The following is a 13,541-nucleotide window of genomic DNA, read 5'->3' as shown; positions in this document are numbered from 1 at the left end:
TTATGGGAGAATATGATATTAATTGAAAAGATACATGTTGATCTAAAATACATACCCTGAAATTGGAAAAATAAAATATGTACTGACAAAATAATGAAAGAATATTTAGACGATATGTCATAAAAATTTAACCTCTATATTTCAGATTCTATACTAGGATTTGCAAGTTGAAATCAAGTGAAAAAGCTTAGCACCAATTACACCCAATTTAACTTTATAAGTTCAGTATGATCCTCAGAGATAGCTAATTATATTAAATTTAAAAATATTTCACAGTGCACATAATGAAGGACTATTTTTCATTAATTATTAGCATTTAATAAAATTATGATCCTATGTTTCTACATTTTTAAAGACAAATACGTATTTTGAGTTATTTTTAACTAAATATATATTCTGTTCTTCTAAAAAAAAAATCCCATTTTTACAAGGTGCCTCTGTTGCACTCATGCTTGTATGAAAATGTAGCATTATATGGCTGTGGTTTTCATCATGAGACCTTCCACCCAAATGGCGTCAGCTGACAGGAGCATGCGTGGGCAGCTGACCCAAGTCAAGGACTTTATAGATTGGTCAGGAAGGCTGTAGGGTGAACATGTCTAGACAGCTCCACAAACTCGATGAATTACAGCAGATACTAAGCTCTGCAAAGGAAACTGGGTGGGTACTAGCAGGAGGTAGAAATGAAAGAATGCAGAGACCATCGATTGATCATGAGGAGGCATGCACTCTGGAGTAGTTCTAAGAATGCTGACTTTATCAATAAGCATAAAATATGTTATACATTTATGAAAATCAGTAATACAAACAAAAAGAAAAAGACTAAAAAAAAAGCAGCAGCCATGGGTAACAAGGTAGAGGGATCACGTTCATTGAAGAATCAGAAAGTTTGGCTTCTGAAGTCACTAGTGCTGCCTTGAATCCAGTTCCAACCACTGTAGGTCCTGATTCTGCTCTGGATCTTACTCATGTGTTTCTTCATACGCCTCATGCCTCTCCCTGAGCCGTACATTAAACCTCTATTTTTGTGCTAGCAGTTTAAATAATTTTGTTCCTTTAAACCAAACAGCCTGAGCAAACATTATGTGCTGGGTGTCTGATACGATGACATCTCTTAGTCACCTGAAATAGAGTGAACGTTAGAAATAGGTGGCTCAGAATACGGCAGAAAGACTGAATCATTTTTGCAATGATGTCACATTTTGCTGATTTTCATTACTCTGCAAAGATATATATCTTTTTTACTTTTGTTTCTTGTTTGCCAAAGCCTCTTAGACAGCATTTAAATGCTAAGTGGAATTCGTCCATGGGTTACCTCATTATTTAGTCCTAAAATAAGAATCTTTATGCCTTCCCAATTTTAGTTAATTGTACCTATGATACATCCAGCTATTTTGCCTTGACACATTTGTGTCATCATTCATTTCATTACAGTCAATTTCCACAATCAGACGAGACTCATCCAATGGACTTCCTCTTGTTTTCTTTCTCCTATACAGCTGATATTTTGGGGTCCTGACTTTGGCCTGACCCACTCCTGGCTGCTGTGGGCAATTGGGGAGTGAACCAGTGGATGGAAGAGCCCTCGCTTATTCCTCAGTAACTATTGCTGATTCAGTCAATGTCCTAGCACTAACAAAGAGAATCACGGAGCTCCTTTTATAAAATATCATTTAACATAGCCACAACGTGATATTTTCATTTTCGTTCACATGAACATATCTTCCCAGCCCACACAAATCTGTTCCTCCTCCTGGGTTCCCTTTTACTGTTTGGCTACGTTACCCACTTGTATGCCTAAGACCAAAACCTAAGAATCACTCTGCATAGCTTTCCTTTTACTCTTCAGATTAAACTCTGTTCTCTCCCCTAAATACCTTTTAATTCTGTTCTTACCTTACTTTCTCATCATTGCTACTGAGCTCAGACTCTCATCTTCTCTCTTTTCTGGTCCCCTATATGCAGTCTCAACTATCTTCTACTCTATTGCAAACCTGACCTTTCGAATACAAAAACATCTCATATCATGCTCCTTCGTTAAAATTTGTTTGCAATGAAGGTCTTTAACCTATGTGAGAGCTAAGATTTTTTTGTGTAATCCTTCATGGTGTGATACCTAACTAGCAGTCCACATGATCTCTTGTGTTTTATCCCCATATACACTACGTGTATACAGAAGTTCTTGTACACTCTATACTTCATACCTTTGGAGGTATTCTTTGTAGGATGTAGGTTACATGAGTTTGTGAACACTTGCACCTATAGAATGCAGTGCAGTGCGTTTCACATAGTTGCTCAATAGACACATGATAAATTCTTGTGAAAAGATTCATGAATAAATGAATATGAATTAACAGGAAGAGGACAACTATTACTTCTTAATCCTGTCATACATTCCCATTGTCAGAAATTATAAATCACTTTTTTAAGAAATAAAAGGAACGTTAAGCATTATCTTCATTTATTGCAAAGGAATAGCCATGAATACAAATTATGGCATATGAGTCTATAATATTATAGCAAAATTTTTTATTTGTTTCAGTAATAAGAAAATGAGTATCCAACACTATAGATGGAATTCTAGATTATGCTTAATTTTGTTTAAGGATTTATTTATTCATTTGAAAGTCAGAGTTACACACACACACACACACACACACAGAGAGAGAGAGAGGCAGAGAGAGAGAGGTCTTCCATCCACTGGTTCACTCCCCAATTAGCTGCAATGGCCAGAGCTGCACCAGTCTGAAGCCAAGAGCCAAGAGCTTCTTCCCAGTTTCCTTCATGGGTGCAGGGGCCCAAGGACTTGGGCCGTCTTCCACTGCTTTCCCAGGCCACAGCAGAGAGCTGGATCAGAAGTGGAGCAGCCAGGACTTGAACTGGCACCCATATGGGATGCTGGCACTGCAGGCGGTGGCTTTACCTGCTATGCCAAAGAGTTGGCCCCTAGATTATGCCTAAATTTATTGTTTTCCCCAATTTAAAAACACACTGTATTTTTTTTAAAGATTTATTTATTTATTTGAAAGGCAGAGGCAGACAGAGAGAGAGAGAGAGAGAGAGAGGTCTTCCATCTGCTGGTTCACTCTCCAGATGGCCACTACAGCCAGCGCTGCACCAATCTGAAGCCAGGAATCTGGAACTTCTTCTGGGTCTCCCACGCAGGTGCAGTGGCCCAAGAACTTGGGCCATCTTCTGCTGCTTTTCCAGGCCACAGCAGAGAGCTAGATCATAAGTAGAGCAGCCAGGACTCAAACCAGCGCCCATATGGGATGTGGGCACTACCAGTAATGGCTTTACCCACTTTGCTACAGTGCCGGCCCCAACACATTTTTTGAAATATGCAATATAAACCATGTTTATATCCTTTTCCAATGTTGAGGATAATGGAGTTGGCTTTTTCAATAATGATTATCACCATGTTTGTGATTCTAATGCCCTTAAAATCTACATATGTTAAATATAAAAGATGATGAAACATCTATCCCTGAGATGATACACTCATTTTTTGTACTTAACAAAATTTATGTGAGAGTAGGAAGAAATATTACACTGCAGTGAAAAGTGAATATAGTTTCTGTTTCATCAGTTAGGTAATATTAGGTAATATTCTTCCTGTGATCCCATCTTATAGATGAAAAACCCTCAAGTAATTTTAGAGAATTAATAAGATCCATAATTCTTGCTATTCTTTAGTATAACCTTTATTTCTTCATTACAGCTATGTTTATATACATTTTACAAATACACAGATGTATGTCAGGATGTGAAATATAATTAATATAGTTACTATGTCAATATGTTATCTATCCAGAGTTACAACACATTCTTTGGCATCACAGTATATATCCAATACCAAACCTTTATGCCAAACATACTAGAAAAAAATTAATAATAGGAATGTTAATGGAAGAAAGTACCTGGAAGGAAAGGCTTCAATATAATATGTTGTAAAACATCTGCTTCGTGCTAACACAATCATGAAATAATAAAAGGCTAAAGTGACTTAAGTGTTTTGTAGCTTTGCAAATAAAATTTCATCATTTATTAATGGAAAAATCTAGTTATTCAGTGTTTATTACTAGAAATTGTGCTAAATTATAAAAATATATTATTTTAGTTAATCCTCCCAACAACTCTCTGAAGCGATACTATTATCATTATTTTATTAATGAGGAAATTGAAGCATGGAAAGGTTATGAAACTTCCCCATGGGTGTGGCAGAGGATTTGAAATCAAACAGTCTGAATCCACCTGGGACTTTCTCTGCTTGGTTCTCTCGGCCTAGGTGCACTTTTATTTTGAATAATGTTGGAAGCTGTTCAAGACAAGAAGTATACAGAAGCCTGCTAGAGATTATACAGAGGAGCTTAAGCATTACATGGGAAGTAGAATTAAGCAAAATTTAAGGGTGATTTTACTCTCGTCATTCCTTGAGGCTGTTTATGCCTCTACTGTCGCTGTCTTTTATCTCCTGGACACCTGCTCTGACTACTTTTCTGCTCTCTCTCTGCTTTCACTCTGTACTTTTCTCATTCTGTTCTCTACCCTTCAGTTACTGGGAGCCTTCCAAATTTGTGTGACCTTGCAATTCAGCATCCTGAAATGTACAATCATATGAAAATAACTTACTATCCCAACAGAGGCTAACTCTGTGTATCACCATTCCAGCCTCCCCTGGCACTACTAACACTTTCTCCACCCATTTTTGCAGGGCCACAGTCATAGGCTGGGAAAGGTAACCAGTGAGTAACTCAAGAGGTAGCGGTGGTTCATGCATTCTATAAAAGAGAAATGCACAGTGGATCCCTCTGCCAAAGGGCCTTTGTGAAGATTGGTTTCTTTGCTGATTCTTGCTCCCTTTTCTCTTTCTCACCCCAAATATACTAGTCCACTTGTCATCTTCTAAGCCAGTCTTCCCTAAAGCAGAGGTTAGGCCAGGTTCCTGTCTTCTGGCATGTAATTGCAGAACCAATAATTTAATTATCTAATTAACATAATTCTTCCTTATTGGACTCATGAAAACATGTTGGCATAAGCCACTGTATCCTTTTTACTTAGCAATACAATACAGTGTTCAATAAATATGTTGAATAAAGGAGGGTATTATATGAATTTTTGTCCCTTTTTCTATGAGTTATGGAGATCATATCAGAGTTCTCTTTGAAGAAGATTGCAAAATGTAGTTAAAGGGATACATTAGCTAGAATAAATGTTATCTTCAATGTGTAATAGTTTTCCAAGAGTAAATTGATTTTATAAAAATGTCTCTTAAAATTGTTTATACCCTATACTCACTTTTATTTAAAATTTACATTTAATAGTTTTGAAAACGATATTTTCAAAAGATTGGGGAAGAGCAGATGATAAAAGAGTTCAAAAATAATATGTTATTATAAACTCAATGAGTAACAAATTTGATCATTTGTGTTGATTAAAAAATGAGATATTTTTAGTGAAAACATATTTCCCTAAGTTTAGCTACATACTTAAACCCTTACCTTGCCCAGAGGAAAGCTTCAGAATATTAAACAATCTCAAGAAATGTTAAATATTGACTGATCAGAAGAGATGCTAGCTAGCTTGCTCATAAAGGCAATTGAAAATAATTGCTTCAAGTATACCTATGTCTTTGTTAATTGGCCAAAATAAAACCTCTTAAAGTAGTTCTTCTGACACTGTATGATTTAATTATTTAATGTACTCATTGTGTCAGGCACTGTGCTAGGGTTACAATGGCAAACCAAGTCAAGTACCAGTCTTACCTTCCTGGAGCTTGTAGTCCTCAGACACAGAGGATGGATTTTTATCTCCAGGACTCCCTGGTTGGGAACCTTAGCCAGGTTCTTGTCCTGCACTATAGAAGCCAATTCAGCCTTTCTTTAAAACCTTCCTCAACCTATCTGACAATGAATGTTTTGGAGATCCGGGTCTGTCTCTTCCTCTCTCTCTCAATATTGCTGGTTCTCACTTCCTCATGCTGTCTTAATTTTGCTCCTCCTTCTCCCCTATTCCATTCCCCAACACATTGTTAAACATATATCCTTTAACACACATTCAGTGTAAGACCAAGAGGCCTCGATACAACCAGAAATCTAATAATGTTTTTCTGTAAAGCTTTAACCAAACTGTCACACACTGGTGATCATATAATGCTTGCACGCATTAATATAATTAGCTTATTTTTTCACTGGGATAATTACCCTTCTGAGCCCAGTCATTCCTCCATATCCAATATCCACAGGTTATAGGTTCCAGAACCCCACTACAGATATCAAAATCCATGGATTCTCAGTCCCTTATTTTAAATGGCATAGTACTAGAGGCAGCATTTTGGCACAGTTGGTAAAACCACCACCTGTGACATCTGCATCCCATATGCATGCCAGCTCATTCCCCAGCTGCTCTTCTTCCAATTCAATTTCCTGCTAATGCTCCTGAGAGAGCAGCAGAAGATGCCCCAAGTGCTTGGGCCCCTGCTACCCACATGGGAGACTCATACCTGGATCAAGCTCCTGGCTGCTGGCTCTGGCCTGGCCTAGACCTGGCCATTGTGGCCATTTGGGGAGTGAATCCTGCAGATGGAAGATCTCTGTGTCTTTCTCTTTGTCCTTCAAATAAATAATAAATCTTTATAAATATATAAATAAAATGTCATAGTATTTATATATAACCTAGGTAGTCCTATAGTATACTTTAAATCACCTCTATATTTCTTATAATATACACAAAAATAGTTATTATATTGTATTGCTTATATAATATTGACAAAAAACGAAAGTCTGTGCATGTTTGGTACAGATGAAATGTATTATTTCAAACATTTTTCATTTGCACCTGGTTGAATCCATACTCATGGAGCCCTTGGCTGTAGAGATCTGATTATATACTACACGCTTCAGAATCTGAAGAGATCAAATGGGAGGCATACCAAATCCTGAAAGATTTCAGGATATGTTACCAGGGTGGAATTTTTGGATCAAAAAGTTTGTTTTGAGACCACATTTTTGAATCTACTTTATTTCTTAACCAGTGTTACTCCTGAATCTATTACAAGTTGGTTTTCACTCTGATTGAAATGGCTGTCATTAATATCATCAACAACTTTTTAATTGGAAACCCAATAGCTAATACTTCAAGTCTCAAGTAAAAATGACTCACTCACAGTGACAGAAATTCAAAGCTTTTATGCTGGTATTCATGACACTCTCAAATTATGCCTCAACCTATTCTTTACCTGCTTAAAATCTTTTCCATGTTTCTAAAGATATTATATAATGTCATCTTCCTTCCTTATCCATTGAATAAGCTAGCTTTATACTTCACAGATGAAAATGAAAACCATTAGATAAATGTCAGCTGAACTCTCTTTGTATCTGCCCTGCACCGCCACTCCCCCTACAAACTCACCTGCCAGTGTGCCAGGGTTTATCTCCATCCACTACACAATGGACGAGGAGGCAGTCCAGTCTGTCTGGAGTCAGTTCTCCTACCGTCTTTCCCGAGATTCACTTTATCACTTACTGTCACTCATGCGCCTTTGACATCTCTCTCCCCAGCATATATCGACTTCCTCCAGCATTTCAGACCTTCTGAGCTCTCTGAGAAGTCACCTTAAACATGAGCCATGAGGAGGGGAGAGAGTGGGAGAGCTTTGGTTTACCAATGTATGCAACACAGAAGTGTTCAGCTGGCACTTTCTGTAGCTTCTGCTTGAGATGAATTCTAAATACCTGTGGAATCAGGGTTGAGAATCACTGCCCAGAAAAGGTATGCTGGTCAAGTCCTCTGCTGAGATATTTTCCTGTAAGATTCCAAGTGTACAGGCGGAGTTGTAGCAACAACCCTTTCCTGCTTACATGTAAACACTGATTGATTCTTACTTTCCTTCTAGGTGAGCCAGTTCCTCTCTTCTAAGGAAGCAGAGAGCTTTAATCACAATCATAGCTACCTTAAAATGTGTGCAAAGGGAAAAGATACCCGTATGGAAGTTGTCTATAACCATAATTTTACACAGTAAACCTAAGAAGGTCCTTACAGTGTTTTTAAAACCATGTTCAAATAAACTAGGCTTGAAAGAAATTGTGTTAAAGTACCTATTTCAAAGAACCTCTCCATGTTCTTATATATTTCACAAGGACATGGCTTATAGAAATTCGTTCCTTCATTTTTCATAATGATACGACTCAGGAAATAATAACTTTGGTATGAGCAATGGTTGAGCCAATGCTTTTTGATCTCTTTGGTGATACTTAATCTTAGATCTCTGATTAATAGTTTGTAATTTCCACTGCACAGTTTCCATTCTGCTAGAGTACTCTGCAGGAGACTGGGACCCATCACAGGTCAAGCCCAGCTTATTCAGGGCAGAGACCTTGTGGTCACATCGCTACATTAATTGCTATGACTAAAGATTTTTTGAAGAAGAATTATCAATCTTTCCAAAAACTCTATCTAACTCATAAAAGACGGTAGCTCGGTGAACTGTGTTGACTCAGGGAGAATTAAAATCCAGTAATTCTAGTGAACTGAAGAGAGAAAGGACACTCAGCTTGTAATGACTAAGTGCCCTGTTGTTCGGGATGCTAAGCCTTGTTGTGACAGTTTTGTACAGAGTTCATGCCAAAAGAATATGCTACTGCATATCTTCTTAAGAAATTCATGTATGTATTCTGTAAAATGAAGGAAAGATAATCTTTCAATAAGACTGTATAAGAAGATAAATCACCCAGATGTAATTTCATTTTCATAGAACCACTATGGGAGGGAAATGGAAAAATATGCATAGTGAATGACTGGATTTTCAGTATTCTCTGTGTTTATAATTTTAACATTCCCTTTTGCTTGGCAGATGCATTTAATTAAAATCAGTGGGTTAGAAAATAAAACAATGAGAATTATTCTTCAGGGGGAAAGGCCCTGGATAAGAAAATGTGTGCACGATCTGGTTTGCTTTGAGTTAACAACAATGTTTTAGAAACATAGTGGATAAATCCATTTTCCACTTCTCCTCTTTAATTCCTGGGAAAGCTTTCAGACTTTCATTGCCTTAACAGGAAGATAAAGATTCTGCATTTTAATTTTTCCTGTATTTGAGTATTCTTCTTCTGTATGTAGCCAATAAGCATTCTCTTTGTTTCCAAAACAGAGAGAAACACTAAATATGGCTTACACTAAAAACACAACTGAAAGTCAAAAGCACATTGAAAATGATGTCACCCATAAACAGCAAGCTGAGCTTTTCACTTATAAAGACACACTGTGGTCCAGCTTGGTCTTCACGCAGCCCTTTCTTCTTGGCTAAACAACTTTCTAGGGTTCTCCACTATCTACTCTTTCTATTCTGGCTAGACATACTTTCAGCTAGTGGGACCAGCACATTGATTTGTGATGAATCTCTTCTCCTAAATACATTTTTGCTATTGTACTAAGAATGAAGGGCTATACCCTATCTGTTGGAATACCACACTATACCTTTCTTTTCCAGTATGATATGTAGATTTGAATAATTGCTTTTTGTAAGAGGTGGAAAATAAATAACTACTTATGTCAAGGTTCTGTGTCACCCTCTGTTAAAAAAAAATCAGTGTTAGAAATCCCATAAAAAAGGCCTTTCCAACCATCTAGGTTGCTGGAAGGAGTGAGAAGGGTCTGGGAAAAAATTGGGAAAATATTCGGAGGCAGATGGGAACTATCAAAGAACATAATGTGTATTACCACCCATGTTGTCAAGGAAATTACCAGCTTATTCTTTTTCATTCAACTCTTTAAAAGCAACTGCTTTAAATGCAGATGTGTGGTCATTAGTTTTTACAAGCTGTGTGCAGATTATTCAACACAGGTTTGTGTTTTTGCTGAGGTCTCTTTTTTTAAAAAAAAGATTTATTTATTTATTTGAAAGGCAGAGTTAGAGAGAGGCAGAGACACAGAGAGAGAAAGAGGGGTTTTCCATCCGCTGGGTTACTCCCCAGATGGCTGCAATGGCCGGAGTTGTGCCAATCTGAAGCCAGGAGCCAGGAGCTGCTTCTGGGTTTCCCATGTGGGTGCAGGGACCCAAGAACTTGGGCCATCTTCTACTGCTTTCCCAGGCCACAGCAGAGTTGAACAGGAAGTGGAGCAGCCGGGACTTGAACCGGTGCACATATGGTCTGCCGGCGCTTCAGGCCAGGGCATTAACCCGCTGCGCCACAGCGCAGGCCCCTCTGCCTTTCAAATAAATAAATAACCTACTTAATTAATTAGTAAGCTTTTCTTAAACAGAAAAATAAAAGACTCTGAAACAGCAGCTGTATTTTCTTGTATTTTTCCCCCTAACTCCTGCTTCACTCCATACGATCTCCATGTTTCTAGAAAAGCTTACTAGGATAGGGACCACTCTGGTGTACAAAATAGGGTTTACAGTAATTCTGTTTCATTTTTATAATTTCTGTGAAATTATCTCAATTATGTCACTGTTAATGGTCTTTTATTCTGTAGATTAGAGAGAAGAAACCCAAAGTCCTTCATAGTTTGCATAAACAAAAGATTTCAATAGGGCTGGTACCTGGGGATAAATGAATGATGCAATATGTTTGGGAAAGGAAAACAAACATTACAATCCCAGACTGGTTGCCATTGATTGCTCCTTGAAATTTCTAGGATGCAACACTGCAAATCTGATTGAGCAAAGTTTTCATTTCTCCCTCCCTTTATCTCCATTTTCATTCACAAATAAAGTTAAACTTACATAAAATTATTTGAAATCATTCTCATTCTACAATAAGTGAGGCCATATACACATATTAAGTAACATCCTGAATTAGGTAGATTATTAAATTAGATTTCATAGCATATAATTTTATGAAATTCATATTTGAATTCACAGAAGTGTAAATACTGCATAGATTAACATGCAACTCATGACATTTTTTTTTTGACAGGCAGAGTGGACAGTGAGAGAGACAGAGAGAAAGATCTTCCTTTGCTGTTGGTTCACCCTCCAATGGCCTCCGCGGCCGACACCACGTTGATCCGAAGGCAGGAGCCAGGTGCTTCCTCCTGCTCTCCCATAGGGTGCAGGGCCCAAGGACTTGGGCCATCCTCCACTGCACTCCCGGGCCACAGCAGAGAGCTGGCCTGGAAGAGGGGCAACCGGGACAGAATCCGGCGCCCCGACCAGGACTAGAACGCAGGGTGCCGGCGCCGCAGGCAGAGGATTAGCCTAGTGAGCCGCGGCGCTGGCCAAGGAACTCATGACATTTCTTAAGCTTCAGGATTTCTTACTTGCACAATCCCCTTCCAAGACTCAGTTCCTATTTACTTTTTTTTTTTTTTTTTGACAGACAGAGTGGACAGTGGACAGTGGACAGTGAAATACTGTTCAATTCTTTGAAGAGAACTTTAAACATGGTTTGTACTGAGGGAAAACATCCTGTCTTTTCGCCAGTACTGATTCTTTATATTTTCTGTCTGTTTTATAGCATTCATTTCAAAGCACATCTCCCTCTCTTTTAATTCACAGATGCCATTAAACTAAGTTGATCTTCTGTATATAAAGATAATTGAAAATGAATCTTGATAAAGAATGGGATAAGGGAGGGAGTGGGTGATGGGATGGTTGTGGGTGGGAGGGAGGTTATGTGGAGGAAATCCACTATAATCCAAAAGTTGTACTTTGGAAATTTATATTTATTAAATAAAAGTTGGAAAAAAAAAGAAAAATAAATAAATAAGATATTTCTTGGGGTGGACATTTGGCCCAAAGGGTAAGATGCCTAGGTTCCACATCAGAATACCTTGGTTCAGTTGCTGGTTCCTGACTCCAGCTTCCGGCTAACGCACAGGTAGGGAGGCAGCAGGTGATGGCTCAGGTCGCTGGGTCCTTGCCTCCAGGAGTGAGTTCCTGGTTCCTGTCTCTGTCCTGGTCCACCTTCAGCCATTGTGAGCATTTGGGAAGTAAAACCAGCAGATGTTACTTTGCTCTTCCTCTTTCTCTCTCTCAAATAAAAACAAAATAAAACAAAACAGCCCCCCGCCCCATTTTCTTTTTTAAATGATGATTACATACTTTTTTTCACTTAAAAAAATTCTCTTTTCTGGTTACCGCACTGCCACATTGCTGGACACCACTGACAACGAAATCTCTCCAGACACCCCAGAGGAAGCCGAGTGTCAGTTCCTGCATAGGGATCACTGCAGGTGCTGGGAATTTTTGGAAATAGTGAAACTGCAGATCAGCTTGAGGAACTATGATCATCAGAAAAAGAAACCCTCTTCGGTCCCCTCAGACTGGGGTCCATTCCCCACACGAAGTCGCCCGTGTCCTGGAGAATCAGTAGCATCACAAAGAGCCCAAGACTGTGGATGTGCCCCCACATAGTTATGGAGGTGCTGAAGAAACTCAACAGGAATAGTTAATCCAGAAACTGGCCAAGATCTATGCTGCCTTTTTGGACTTGGAATCTCTGATCAAGCAAATCCAGTGAATCCTGACCCAGGCTGGCAAGTCCCCACCCCTGTTGGCACACAGTGAACATGGTGGCCTTAGTATGAGGTGAAGCCCACTACCAGTTCCAGAAGAAGGCTCTATGCCTCGTCATGGCTCATGATCATGTGAAGATGACAGGTGGTAAACCTGTGTGCAATATTCACCGGCTGTCAACTTCCTAGTGTCATTGCTCACGATGAAATGGTAGAATTTCCGGCTGTATACATGTACAGCACCATGGGCAAGTCCCAGTGTCTGCATTAAGGCACTTGCTAATAGCTCCTGGTGCCATCATTTTAAAAATCAACTTCATAAAAGAATAATTTTCATTTAACAAAGCATTCAAATATTAATTGTACCATATAGACACATGTTTTTGTGTATAAAATCATAACTCTAACTAAAATACAAAACATGTCTATCACCTGGGAACTTCTATCAGGCTTCCTCTGCTTGCAACAATAGCTCTCGGGGTTGGCGCTGTGATGTAACAGGTAAAGCTACCGATTGCAATGCCAACATCCCATATGGATGCTGGTTCGAGTCCTGGCTGCTCTACTTACCATCCAACTCTCTGCTATGGCCTGGGAAAGCAGTAGAAGATAGCCCAAGTGCTTGGGCCCCTGTACCCGCATGGGAGACCTGGAAGAAGCTCCTGGTTCCTGGTTTTGGATTGACAAGCTCTGGCTGTTGCGGCCAATTGGGGAGTGATACAGCAAATGGAAGACTCTCTCTCCCTCTCTGCCCCTCTTTCTTTCTCTCTCTCTCTCTTTCTCTCTCTCTCTCTCTACCTCTCCTTCTCTCTCTGTGTAACTCTGACTTTCAAAATAAATAAATAAATAAATAAATAAATATTTAAAAAAGGAAAAGAAGAGAACAAATAATTTCTTTAAAAAAAACACAATAGCTCTGCTTCAGGCAAACAATACAACCTGTATCACTAAATATTAGTAATAATTTTGCCTGTTTTAGGACTTAATATAAATGGATTAATACAGGATGTACTCTTTAGTGTCTGGTATTTTTTGTTTAACTAGAACAATGGTTTATCCATGTTAGGGAAGTATTAATAGGT

At 38.7% G+C, this 13,541-nt stretch overlaps 1 pseudogene; it reads left to right on the top strand.

The window, feature by feature from the left end:
• The first annotated feature begins 12,360 nt into the window (after positions 1-12,360).
• LOC149125042 (large ribosomal subunit protein uL1 pseudogene) lies at positions 12,361-12,730 on the top strand (annotated as a pseudogene).
• The last annotated feature ends 811 nt before the right edge of the window (positions 12,731-13,541 follow it).

Source organism: Oryctolagus cuniculus, chromosome 8 (genome assembly GCF_051225735.1).
Source record: "Oryctolagus cuniculus isolate XC-2025 breed Fujian yellow rabbit chromosome 8, ASM5122573v1, whole genome shotgun sequence".
NCBI classification, from domain to species: Eukaryota; Metazoa; Chordata; class Mammalia; order Lagomorpha; family Leporidae; genus Oryctolagus; species Oryctolagus cuniculus.
This window is presented reverse-complemented; position numbering and strand designations above follow the sequence as displayed.